Source organism: Acyrthosiphon pisum, chromosome X (genome assembly GCF_005508785.2).
Source record: "Acyrthosiphon pisum isolate AL4f chromosome X, pea_aphid_22Mar2018_4r6ur, whole genome shotgun sequence".
Lineage (NCBI taxonomy): Eukaryota > Metazoa > Arthropoda > Insecta > Hemiptera > Aphididae > Acyrthosiphon > Acyrthosiphon pisum.
The window spans coordinates 5,423,944-5,437,312 of record NC_042493.1 but is presented as its reverse complement, the minus strand read 5'-3'; positions in this window follow the sequence as shown (position 1 = coordinate 5,437,312).

The following is a 13,369-nucleotide window of genomic DNA, read 5'->3' as shown; positions in this document are numbered from 1 at the left end:
TAAAATAATGTAAGGCGGCGACGTTTATGTGCACATCGTGGATAAATATGTGTGTGTGAGTGTGTATTTAGTGTATACGTAGAGGTCCTCCCAAAACGAGGTCAGTGGACGGGAGGGGTGTGGGGTGGTGGTGTATGTAAAGGTAGTGTGGGTATGGGGGTAGGGGCGACGGCGCGCTTATAGACGACCGTGAAGGGTTGGCGACGGTCGAAACGGTCGGCGGCGGTCGGCAAGGGTGGTGGTGGACCTAGCAGCGGGACAGTGAAAGGGATAGTCGTGGAGCCGAGATGTGCGGGGTGAAAGTACGGCTGTGAGGTCGTCGTTGTGCTTAAGGGCGCGCGCGTACGACAGAGACGGACGTCGGGAGGGCAGGGCGATGGTGGTGAGAGGGAGGGTTGATATAGGTGGAGTAGTGGTGTGGCGGAAAGTAGAGAGCGGCGTAGCAAGTCTTTTGGCGCCAGCCTTTTACGGCGGCGGCGGCGGCGCGGCGGCGACGCCATTGAGCTCATAAAACCCGTCTCACTCGCTATCTCTCTCCCACTCTCTCACCCACCCACCACACTTGCCTACACACACTCACTCTCTCTCCGTCCTACGTTCACATATTCTGCATTCACTCTCACTCGCTCGCTCTACTTGTAGTCCCGGCGCTCGCTCTCGCGTAGTTACATACAGTAAAATATTCGCGTGCAATTTAAAACCCTCAGCCCGTCGGAGGACTAATAAACCCTCGGCCCGATGACGACCCACCGCCGCCACTGCCACCCCACCACCGACGCCACTGTCATCGAGGCCCCGTCTATCGTCTCGTCCAACCATAATTTAATATAATATAATATTATTATCATTATATTACACTATACATGTATACATCGTGCGTACAACGTTATAAAAATAGTATCGAGCGATATTATTGTTGGTTATATATTTCCTCCCCCCGTCCCCCCACACAACCGACAAATTTTAAACTACACGCGCACATTACACGACACGTGCGCGACGGACTAGAATAGCGTCATGTGAGTGACTCATTATCGCGCCGACTGGTCGTATCGGTTTTTCATAATATTTCAAACGGAACTTATTTTTTTTCCACCCCTAAATGTCAAACCGTATTAAAAAGTTCACATTTTATCGTTACGTACTTGAAATACATTTCACTGAGACACCGTTGCCATTATTTAGAACTAAATATATATTTTATACCTACGTATTGACCGTATTGTACACGAAGATGTTTCACGAACATACGCATGTAAATGCGTATTATATGTATATTTCATCATCGTGAAAGTGATAGTGCTCGCCATTTGCGAATAGGGAAAAAAACACTTCGTTTGTACATTTTAGTCGTATACTTACCTGGTCTTATTTTACGCCCATCGTACCGTCCTCACCATACGCAGTCCCGCGTTAAATCCCCAGAAGGTTTCAACACTATTATAGTGAACTATATCATCATATTATCATTTTAAACTCAGGCAGGTCCATTGAAGAAATCTGACAAATATTTAGCACGTAATTGGCAGCATGACCTTGCACGATAAAAATTAGAATTTGTTTTATATTCCATTAACCAAAAAAACTTAATCGGAAAAAACTTTTTTGGATCAGGAACTTGTATTTTTTTGCGGTTTGGTTTTCGTTGGATAAAATATACAGTTATGATTTTAATAATATAATTTACGCGACTTGAGGTTTTAGGAAAAAATAGTTCCATCTATCATTTTACAAATATAAAAATAAATAATTTGTAGTTATCTTTATGTCTGTGTCTTAAGATGTCCTAATCTCTAAGAAATAGCAACTAACACGAAGCTCCTTTTATAACAGTTTTTCGTAATGGTTAAATATGATTGAATTTAAATTTACACATTCATGGCAGTTGTAACCTTCTAACTGATAAGATACGAATTACAAACAATTAATACATATCATAAAATAATTATGGGTTGTTACTTTTATTACTCTTCATTTAGATCGGAATCAATAAATTGAGTATTTTGTTTGAAATTAATAATTATCACATAGGCATTTAATACATAGTAATTACTGCACCAGATACGTAATAATGTAATAAATAATCTAACACGATTTTCATCAAAATTTTTTTTTTTTTGTGTTCTTCATTTAAAATAATAGTCAACACATTATATACAATAACATTGCTAAAATTATGTGCAAGGTATGATATGGCTTAAGAAAATCTCAGCACTTCGCTTCTTCTTATTATTATTCTTCTTCTTGTTCTTCTCTTTGTTTTCAGAAATAATACTATTTATCCATTCTAAATGATAGTTTAAGAATATGTGTATAGACTGCACGTTAGCAGTGCCACAATCCACTGACCCTTCTTCGTAGTTAATAGAATAACTGTATACACCATAAAACTTGTCTTTGCAAATAATTGGACCACCAAAGTCTCCTTCAAAACATGACATCACCAAGGTCGGTGCCGTACACAAAAGTTCGTCCCATGTGTCTTTTATTTCATCCCTATTTTAAGGAGTAATAATACATTTTACTAATATAATAATAAAAGAGTTATCTATGTTTATTACATTTTATATCCTTTACATTCTTTTTTACCGTGTTTGACTTGAGTGGTCATCATATATCCTATTTCACCCCTTTTAAGATCTGTATTTATTAAAACAAACCAAAAACCTTTACACTCTAATGCTTTGGAATTTTTAAACTAGTTAGGGCTACCACCAATTTTATTTCTATATATTTAGTGACTTTCAGAAATTATATTTCAAACTAAATAAAAATATAATAGGTATTTATAATATTAATAACTATTATATTTACTAATATTATTTGAAAAATTATTACCTTTAGTTATTATTGGTAGATTGATAATATTATTATAATTATTGTTACTACTTATCATTTAATTTATTGTTAATATCTATTATATGTCTCAACTGTTTTGGGCCAAGGCCTGTTATCTTATTAAAAATATAAATAAAATAATAATGTATTTCTAAATTAGCATATGATGTATTTATTTATATTTTTAATAAAACACTAATTATTAATTGTACAGGATGTACCGTGAGGATATAGCCATTAGCTGTAGATGGGGACTCGATGCCCGGTCTAAACAGGTTTTTTGCCATTTTACCCAAAAACTAAAAAAATTAAAACATCATGAGATTAATGAAAATAAAAAAATAAAAATGTTCACAAAAATAAACTCTATAAAATGGCCATCTTCAATTGTTTTAAAAATAAAAAATAAAAATTTTTTTTCCCAAAAAATAAAATAAAATATGTGTCTCTGTCTCTGAGTCCTTGTCTCTGTGAGTCTAATAAAAAAAAACAGATTTATGATATATTTGTTATCTCAGGAGATATCGCAATGGGTAAATCCTCGCAGGACACCCTGTATAGTATGGTTAAAACTATAAATACAGTGAAACCTCTATATAGTGGACAGCCACGGGAAATTAAAAAATGTCCACTATAGGGAGTTATCCACTATTGAGAAAACCTCTACTTAGTGGACATTCGAGAGAAATTACTAAATGTCAAATGTAAATTTGCCATTGATAATGCGATTTCATCTTCTTTATTTTTAAAATATGTTTTTAAATTATTTATTGTTTTCCATACTTCTTCAAACGTTGGATTGTATATCGACTCGTATTCTTCTTCATCTTCTTCGGGTTGTTCGGTTTCTTTTTCACTCAAATTGTCTTGATTACAATTGACTTTTACTGATATTATTAATGTATTGTCTTCTGTAAGGATATTATTATCTATAGAAATATAGTCCTCGATTTCAACAGTGCTCGGTACAAGTTCTGAGAATATGTTCAAATTTGTAACATTGTCATGTTCCATTACATATTCTGCTGTATCGGATGAAAAACATCCCGACTTTTTAAAACAATTTTTGACTGTCTCTGGTTTTATATTCTTTAATGCGGACCAAAAAAATGCATATAAAACGTTTATAGATTTGTTTTCTACATTCTAATCAACTCTAGATAAAATATGACGAAGTAATCGTTGGCGATAATTAACTTTAAAATTTTTGATAATTTCTTGATCTAGTGGTTGGCAAATCGATGTTGTATTTGGAGGTAGGAATATTAGTTATATATTATTTAAATTTAATGTATCAGGATGTGAGCTAGCGTTATCACAAACAGAATTTAAAAAAAAGTATAAGATGCTCAGTAATATAGGTACCTAACTGAATTCTTGAATGTAGTATATTTTTGTGGACAACTCCTGTGTATAAATACTGTAGTACTCACCAAATAATCAATGTTATTGAGTTGCTTTATGTACTTATTCAACTATAAAAAGTGTAAAAGAATCACATGACAAATTAAATAACAATTGTTGTAATCAATATTTGAACATTTTGTTTTTATATAATATATAATTTATAGACGCTTACGCTACATTAAAACAGTATAAAGTTGTTTATTTGTTAATAGGTAGGTAATGATAACAAAAAAAATAAAAAATGTAATTACATTATTTTTGGACAAAATTCAAAATAGCCAATTTGTAAATATAATTTTAAGAAATATGTTTATGGTAAAAACGTTTATTTAAGCCAAGCTTTTTTTTTAGTTTTTAAATATCAATATTTTTTGAGATTAAATTGATTGGAAACGTAATAATTTTTTTCAAAATATAAAGTTTGGAAATTGTCAGAAATACCTAAGTACATTTTTTATTTTATATCATCTACTAGTTTTCATATTTTTTTTTGCCATTACTTGCAAGAATGGATGCTATTTAGATGTTAATTACGGATGAACAGCAGTGTTATTTGTTTAAAAAAAGTAAAAGTGCTCTTACTTTAAGCACACTTAGATCTGCAGTACGATTAAGCGCGAAGAATACAAAGTCGGAGTGTACGTATTTCTCGGCTACTTTTCGAGTATGTGTATTATTTAAAATTGGTCCACTAAGTATCTATATAGACAGGGAAATTTTAGTTGCCACATATTTAAATTTGTTTTTGTGGATTATATAATACTATATAAAATGAATTACAATATTCGAAACACTGAAAGAAGCATATTTACTTCGATTGTTTCAATTGCTAAATCAAATAACGAAGTGGAATCAGTCATCCGAGAGTTTTGTGTTGCTTTTTTCGATTTGCAAAAAGTTAAAATTTAAACAAATTGGCCTTTAGAGATCGTGTCAAATACTGTTAAATTTAAATATTATAATTGTATTTTGTGTAGATTCACAATTGATGACGATATTACTTTAAAATAATATCAAAATATCATCACTATATCGTTTAAATATGGCTAACAAGCACAGAGATAATTAGGTATTGGTATAATAGCAGTCTTGTAAAGTATTCGAATAAATGTATTCAAATAAAAGTATTTCAATACTTTTTTTGTATTCGAATGCTATTTTAAATACTTTTTTTAGGAAGTATTCGAATACGTATTCTGAATACTTTTATTTGTATTTTTTATTCATTAAAAAAATACTTTTTTCCGATCCATAAAAATAGTTTTAAATTTGTGACAAGACATATTATAAATCATGAACATTAATTTTATTCTTTAAACGAAATATAATGTTGGCCCATGATATGATTATTTTTACAAACACCAATGTGTTGTATCCCGTATGGCCAAATCATATGTGGTCAAAATGTATAAATAATTTATGATTACGTTATATGTTTAATTATTAATTAATACATTTTAAATACCATTCATTCAAAAACTGTCTAAAATTAGTTGTGAAAAAAAAGTATTCTGATAGTATTCGAATACTTTTTAATGTATTCGAATAAATACGTATTCTGAATACTTTAATTCTCATTTATTCGAATATGTATTCCGAATACAAAATAAAAGTATTCTTTACAAGACTGTATAATAGAATGTAAAAAGAAACACCTGATTATAATACATTTATTTTTTTTTACACAGTGTATAGAGACCCGACCATCAGGGTATTGATAAGCACTACTATAAGCGCAGCGACGAGTGCCGCAAAACGTGTTATCACTGTACATACTATACAAAATTTCTTAACCCTGTGACAGTGTGACCCACTTGGGGTCACTTGGGAGGTGTTGCATAGCAAATCGGGGGATGTTCAGTCAAAAATACTTTTAAAAGTCCCGGCGCATGCGCAGTATGTACCCGGATGGTCGGGTCTCTATACACAGCGTTTTTTTTAACCAAGTTGCTTACTCACATACGTAATTATTAATCATATTTTGATTATTTATTGCACGCATGCTATTATAATAACAATTAATAATTAATATCTATACGCGTCATACAAAATAACAATAATATCAAATACGTGCATAAGACCAGTGGCGTAGCCACGGGGGGCCAGAGGGGCCATGCCCTCCCCCCACCATCGGCCGTGTTTTTTCTTATTATTGTTTTTATATCAGTACGTCCATAGAGTATAAAAAAAGTAGAAATGTTATTCATTATCACGATTTAAGAGAGTCTCCTTAAATCGTGTTTATTATCTATAGCTATTATCTATCGCCTCAATGTTACCAATTGTTTTGTCTAGGCGATCAGCAGTGAAATTTATATAATATTTTATAGTATTAGATGTTCCTTGCGGTAACCGACCGCGCTCGCGTTTCCCCACCCATCACATACCGCCGGCTTATCACATTCACCCCTCCAGCTTATCACGCCGCCGGCACGTTACGCCTAGCTAGTTCTCTAATCTCTTGTATAGTCTTGTCTTTACGACTTCGACAAAATCAGTCGCAACATTCGCAACTTTTTTAGCTTTCTCGAGCTTTAAGAGGATGAAAGTTGTAGATTGGACATAATAATAGTATTACAAATATTTAGGTACCTTATATTTATTAAGTTGTTTGCAATAAATTATTATTAATACAAAGTTGTTAAATATTTTATTAATTTCAGCCGGATGTACTTAGTATTATATGTGGCCACATAATAAGTATACAAATCATCTCAATTATTTTTTATAATGAAAACAGTATAAATTTAATTTTTTAAGATTTTTTTGTTGCCCCCCCCTTCTTTTAGAAATTTTGGCTACGCCACTGCATGAGATAATATAGTGACGGCGAATCGGCGGTGATCCATCAGTGGACATCGTGCCGGCTATTGATATAGTATGGTTGCCCATCGACCCATGATTCCCATATTTGAAAAGTGTCTACCGAAATTAATCTCTATAATCAGTATCAAAGTTAAATTAAACAGCTGGAGATTCAAGCACTAGTGCTTATAATAATAATGTCATAGTGACTATCATGCAACTACAATAATATTTTACATTTGAAAGGTAACTGTATTTATAGTCACTATAACAAACAAGCACTATTGCGGACATCTACAGCTGTTTAATAATGATTATGGAGATTTATTTCAGTAGACACTTTTCTAGATTCGTTGGGCAACCATACTATCTGCAATCGTGGTAGACGGCAACGGGCAACGGTGATGTGTAGTGATAATGGCAAACAGCAACAACCATTGGAGGCGGTCTGTGTTTGTATGTGGGTTTTTTACGATGGTTATTTTTTTAGCAAGGTATGAAGTTATGCGTATATAATATGGCATAAATTAAAAATGTACATACTTCACTTAAAAATTGAATAATCGTAAAATACCAAAATACGAACGGAGACAATGCCCTCCTAATCATCATGTTTCATAATAGGTCAATTCACTCTAATTTTTAAACTAACGGAGCTAAACTTCTGCTGAATTTTCTATGTTATACTAGTAATGCACTTGTAATTTAAGAGCCAATAGCTGTGTAGCGTCCTTTTGAGACAGTGCTTGAAACCAATATTGGATACCGATGTTGAATACCCATAACATTATTTACCGAAACAAGCCTTTGTACATGAGCTCCAAATATCGAAATGGTTATTAGATTAACGTAGTCGGTTATCTTCACAGATATATATAATAAGTAATAACTATATAGAAAACTTGTTGTTATTATTGAAGTCGGGCGCCATTTGCAGACGGGCCAAAAAGATAATGATATAATCGAAAGTTACCATCGTCGAGATATGTTTAAACGGTTATTATGACTTAATCGTTAAAACATATTATATTATCGATGGTAACTATCGATAATTTCACCATCGTTTTGGCCCCACTTGCAATTGGACGGCATCTTAATTTTGTTCTCAACATAACATAACGGAGTTTTCTATCTATTTATTACATATTATATCTGTGGTTATTTTAAATATTTTAACGGGCACCTGGTTAATATCGGTTATTATTTTATCAAAACATAAAATATCTATTATAACGATAATATAATCATACAACACAAACCAGTTTAAAGGTATATGGTTATGGTTATTGGTTATACATTACATTGTGATAAAATAGTTTATCGGAATATAAAACATCCGATTATGTAAAAACTAAAGTTTCAATTTATTACATTATTATTATTACGGACATTTGATCACGGAAATATGCATTTGAGTGATAAACGAGAACAAATTATCAATATCATTAATTTTATATAATTTACGATCAAAAAGTAACTTGTTATATGTGAAGAAAAAAAAATGTTTATTTATCTATATATATAAAAATGGAGACAAAAATGTATAACAATTCATCAATCGAGAACGGCTGGTCCGATTTGGCTCAAATTTTTTTTAAGATGTTCGTATTTGACAGGAAAAGGTTTTTCGAAATAAAATTTTAGGAAAATCCACCGGAAAGGTAGGAAATCTCAAATCTGTATGTCAAAAATACAACAGTGGCGCAACAGTGCATTATATTATATTGGTTGCTATTATTGGTTAATCGGACATGTTTGTTAATTTAATATAATATAAAAATGAATCGCAGAATGTGTTACTAAGCGCAATAATTCTACTGTACGTGTGTTGTGACTAAACTCCTCCTAAATGGTTAGACCGATTTGAAAGAATTTTTTTGTATGCGTTTGCGTTTATTCATCTGATTTTAGTACGGTTAGGTTAGGTTAGGATTTTGTATTAATTGATTATATCAATCCACCATAGATAGAATACGACAAACTTGGTATATTTTGATACTTTAGAGTTAAATCATACACTAACGTAGATACAACACAGGGTCCGCGATATAATCTACCGCAGGTATAGATTGCATACCTGATAATGTACTGCTGCGAATCAGAATTTTTATTCCGGGCAACGGAAAAGTTAAGATTAATTTTGAGTCACATATAGTTGGTACACTTAATGAGCAACGACGTGCATCGATGGTGTGATCCTTTCTTCTGATATGCATTAATTAATACGTGATATTAAAGTATTGATATAATATTTTCTTATTTTGTGCGGTGCGACAAAGGTACCGCTGGTAATTATTGTGTTGTTTTGACTGAATGTCTTGATCGGGGAATATTTTCGAGGGGTCTTGAAGTGTAGTTTAATATGAGTTACAATGCGATCATGATTTTATAATATTATACAGTGTTCACTTTCGAAATAATGTAAGTACAATTTTTGTTTGAATATAAGTTATTTTAATAATTCACAACAAGATATTATAAGATTTGAATGAGTACGTTAAGTTAATAATCGCTTTATAATTTTGGTAGCGAAATAAGACGGTGCGTGTGATACTGCATAAGGCAGTTTTGGTTATTATGAACAGACTGATCTGAATATCAAAATGGGGGTTCTACTTATAGTATTGCCCTTTGATACCTTGTTGTTCCATATTAAATTGTTGTTGTTTATTTTGCATAGGTACATGGGTATAATCAAAATATGTTATTGTAAGATTAGTGACATTTGTACATGTATATATATATTATATGCATGGTTATTACTTATTAATAGTTTTTGTACATTTTGAATAATATTAGGGTACATGGGTACAGGTATTTATTGTGGTTTTTGTTAATAACATATTTAATAGTATTATGATGATATTGAATCATGAAGCTGTGTTGGCGCAATGATGAAGATATCATTACAATATTTTGCTTGACTGATGCCTCCTATTAGAAGATCAAACGTTGGAAGACGTACACGTAATGCAATAATTTATGATAATGTCCGTTATAATCAAACGTAAAAGGAACGTGCAGAAGCAAATGTATTGATACGTGCTCATATCAGTTATTACACAGGTTAGCGCCTTACAAACAACACCTCAAATTCGACAACATGGTAATAGTAGAAGAAGAAGTACAAATGTAGCCTTGAATCGCGCTGCTTTCGAATACGATTCCGCAATCGCCTACAAAGATCTTTGCTGTGTTGATATCGGTGCATTGTCTATCGTATTCATGGCCAAATACCGGTTGATGTTTCGACTGGATTAATAACGTTCCCGGAAAATTTTTGTGAGTTCACTTCGTCGAAGGAGGGACTAATTACAAAAGTGTTCCCACGTATTGAAGACAATTATAAACATCTTGATTGGATAAGTGAACGGGCAATACTAGCAGTGAAGAATGAGGACGTTGATAGCTTGAATTGTATTATTCAAAGTAAAATCGATGGAGATTTGCGTTCGTACAAATCCGTTGACAGCGAGACCGACGAAAATGAAGCGACCGATTATCCGAATTTTTTAACACGCTTGATGTGCCAGGAACTCCGCCGCATAATTTACAGCTAAAGGTGGGATCGATCATTATTATGTGGCGGAATCTAAATCATTCTACATTGTGCAACGGTACGCGATTGTCCGTCAAGAAACTGATGAACAATGTAATACAAGCAACAATCATCTAGGGAAAATTCAAAGAAGAGGAAGTCCTAATCCCACGAATTCCAATCATTCCTACAGATCTTCCATTTCAATTCAAGCGGATTCAGTTTCCCGTTCGATTGGCTTTTGCGATGACAATCAATTAACCGCAAGGCCAATCGTTGGAAGTCTGTGGGATCAATTTAGAATTTTCATGTTTTTCGCACGGTCAGCTGTACGTTGTCTGTTCGAGTGTTGGAAAACCGTCTTCGTTGTTTGTTTTTGCGCCAGGCAACAAAACGAAAAACGTGGTTTATAATATGGCACTCCACTGATTTATGTTTCGATTCAAATAAATCAATAAATAAATTCTTGAACTATATGTTTTATTATCACTCTAAAGTTTAACTGAAGGCGTTAAGTTCGCCGGGACAACTTAATATTTAAAAAAAACTTTTTGGCAAAACAACGTTTGCCGGGTCAGCTAGTTTATATTATACTATGTATTAATACTCGCATAAAAAATGTATAACTAACTTATAACTTTTCCTTAGGTATTGTAAAATGTTTTGAGCGTAATTTGTCTATTGACCCTAAAATGTATAAAGCGCAATTGGTCTATCGACCCTTCAATTTTTAGAGCGCAATATTGGTATATCGACCCTAAAATGTTTAGAGCGCAATCGGTGTATGAAAAGGTAATTTTAAGCGCAATTGGTAAACTCCCGTATAACCTGCCAAACGGCAGCGTTAACCTTAATATAATAGTTTTAAACAAGTAAAATACTGGTTTTTAACGAATTTCACGATCTGAGTTTATTTTAATCAAAATAGAGGTTTATATGGCTAACGCCAAAAACTCAAGCTAGGGAGGACAGAAGGAAAATAGTTATAGAATACTATTTATGATAAACATTTAGTAAATGTAATGGAATATTTTGTGCTAACAAAATAATTAGGGTAAAGAACAAAGTGGAATCCAAGTTGTATGTTGCAGGCTTTGATTTGCAAAATGTCCTTAATACAATACTACCCCTCAAATTGAAGCAAGTTTTTTTTATTAAAATCGACAGGTTATCGTATTTGTCTTATAAAGGTAATTATTTAATAGTCTCGTTATTTCTGAACTTCAATGACATGGCTAATTAATCAATTTCGTTAAAAGACGAGTTTACCTATCTACAATAAAATAAATGTTATGTTTTTTTTATCGGATATTCGGATGATTTTCGACATTTTCTAAAAAGTTACAAATTTCGGAATAAAAACCATCTGCATTCAATTATTAATCGATTTATAAGTTTACACAAAAGTTTGCGATCTCTCAGACATGTAGCTTAATAATTAATACATATGTGGGACGATATAACAGCAATTTATAATTTGAGTATCCGAGTAGGTATCTAACTATTCTGTAACATTCCACCGTCTGCAGTTCAAAAATGCACATTCTCATGGAAGATGGTAAATGGTACAAATTGGTAGAATACAACTTATACAACATACAAAATACATACGTAATTCTAATTTAGATATACGTATTATTATTTATTATGTGTTATTTTAAATTGTATTTACTTGTGTCAGTTTCTGGTCGCACAGGGAGCGTTTTTTTAAAGATTATCTACAAATCACAATGACTAACTACAAGGTTTTGGACTGAAGTTGAAACATCCACGCATAAAAATCGTTTAATGATGATGATGCTGCTGAACAAATATGACAAAACATGTTATGAACAATTGTATGGATTTTAAATTGCTACTTTCAGAAAATTAAGTTGTTAGTAAATCAGATATTGATGCAATAGAAGTTATTAAATAATTACAATAAATATTGTTTAATTAAGTTTGTAGCAGTATCTGAATTATTAAAGCCCAATAATATCCTAATGGAAGCAGTAAGTTTATTTTGAATAGTGACAATTTGTACAAACCGTAGCTGTAGTACTTCCTATTATTTTAAGAATGCCCGTATTGACCACATCAGGCGAATGGAGCTTTTCCAAAATAAAAATAATAAAAATAACTAAAATTTGAAGTTTTCTATGACCAAAGAATGTTTAAGGTGATCTTGCTATAATTTCAATATTGAAAAATGAAAAGTAATGAAGAATGTCGAGTTCAAAAATGTATTGATCTGTTTTGAACAAGAAAACTTTCGCAAAATAAATTTAAATTAATATAATTTTAATTTGTAAGTTATATTTTTTAAACGCATACTTTCATATGTATTGTTAATGTATGCTAGTGATAAGTACTATAATTTCGCTTATGTCGGTTATAAATATGACTTATTCTATTTTCATAACGTTTATTTTTATTTTTATATTTTGTAAAAAAACCTAGGTCATTTAAATAGATTATTTTTTTAAAAACAAAAAATAAGGGTATTTCAAACACATGTCTTTATTTCATATACTCTTTATTTACTTTTAATAAATTATTAATGATAAATAAAGCACTTATTTAGGTACTACCTATATTCTCTATATAATTTTAAAACCTTTATAATCTATATATATATAAATGGAGCGTGAAAAATATACGTTACCTACCTCATAAATCGATAAATTCTGGTCCAATTTGGCTCAAATTTTTTTAACATGTTCGTAATTGCCAGGAAAAGGTTTTTATGAAAGAAAATTTAAGAAAATATACCAGAAAAGTAGGAACTCTGGATGTGAA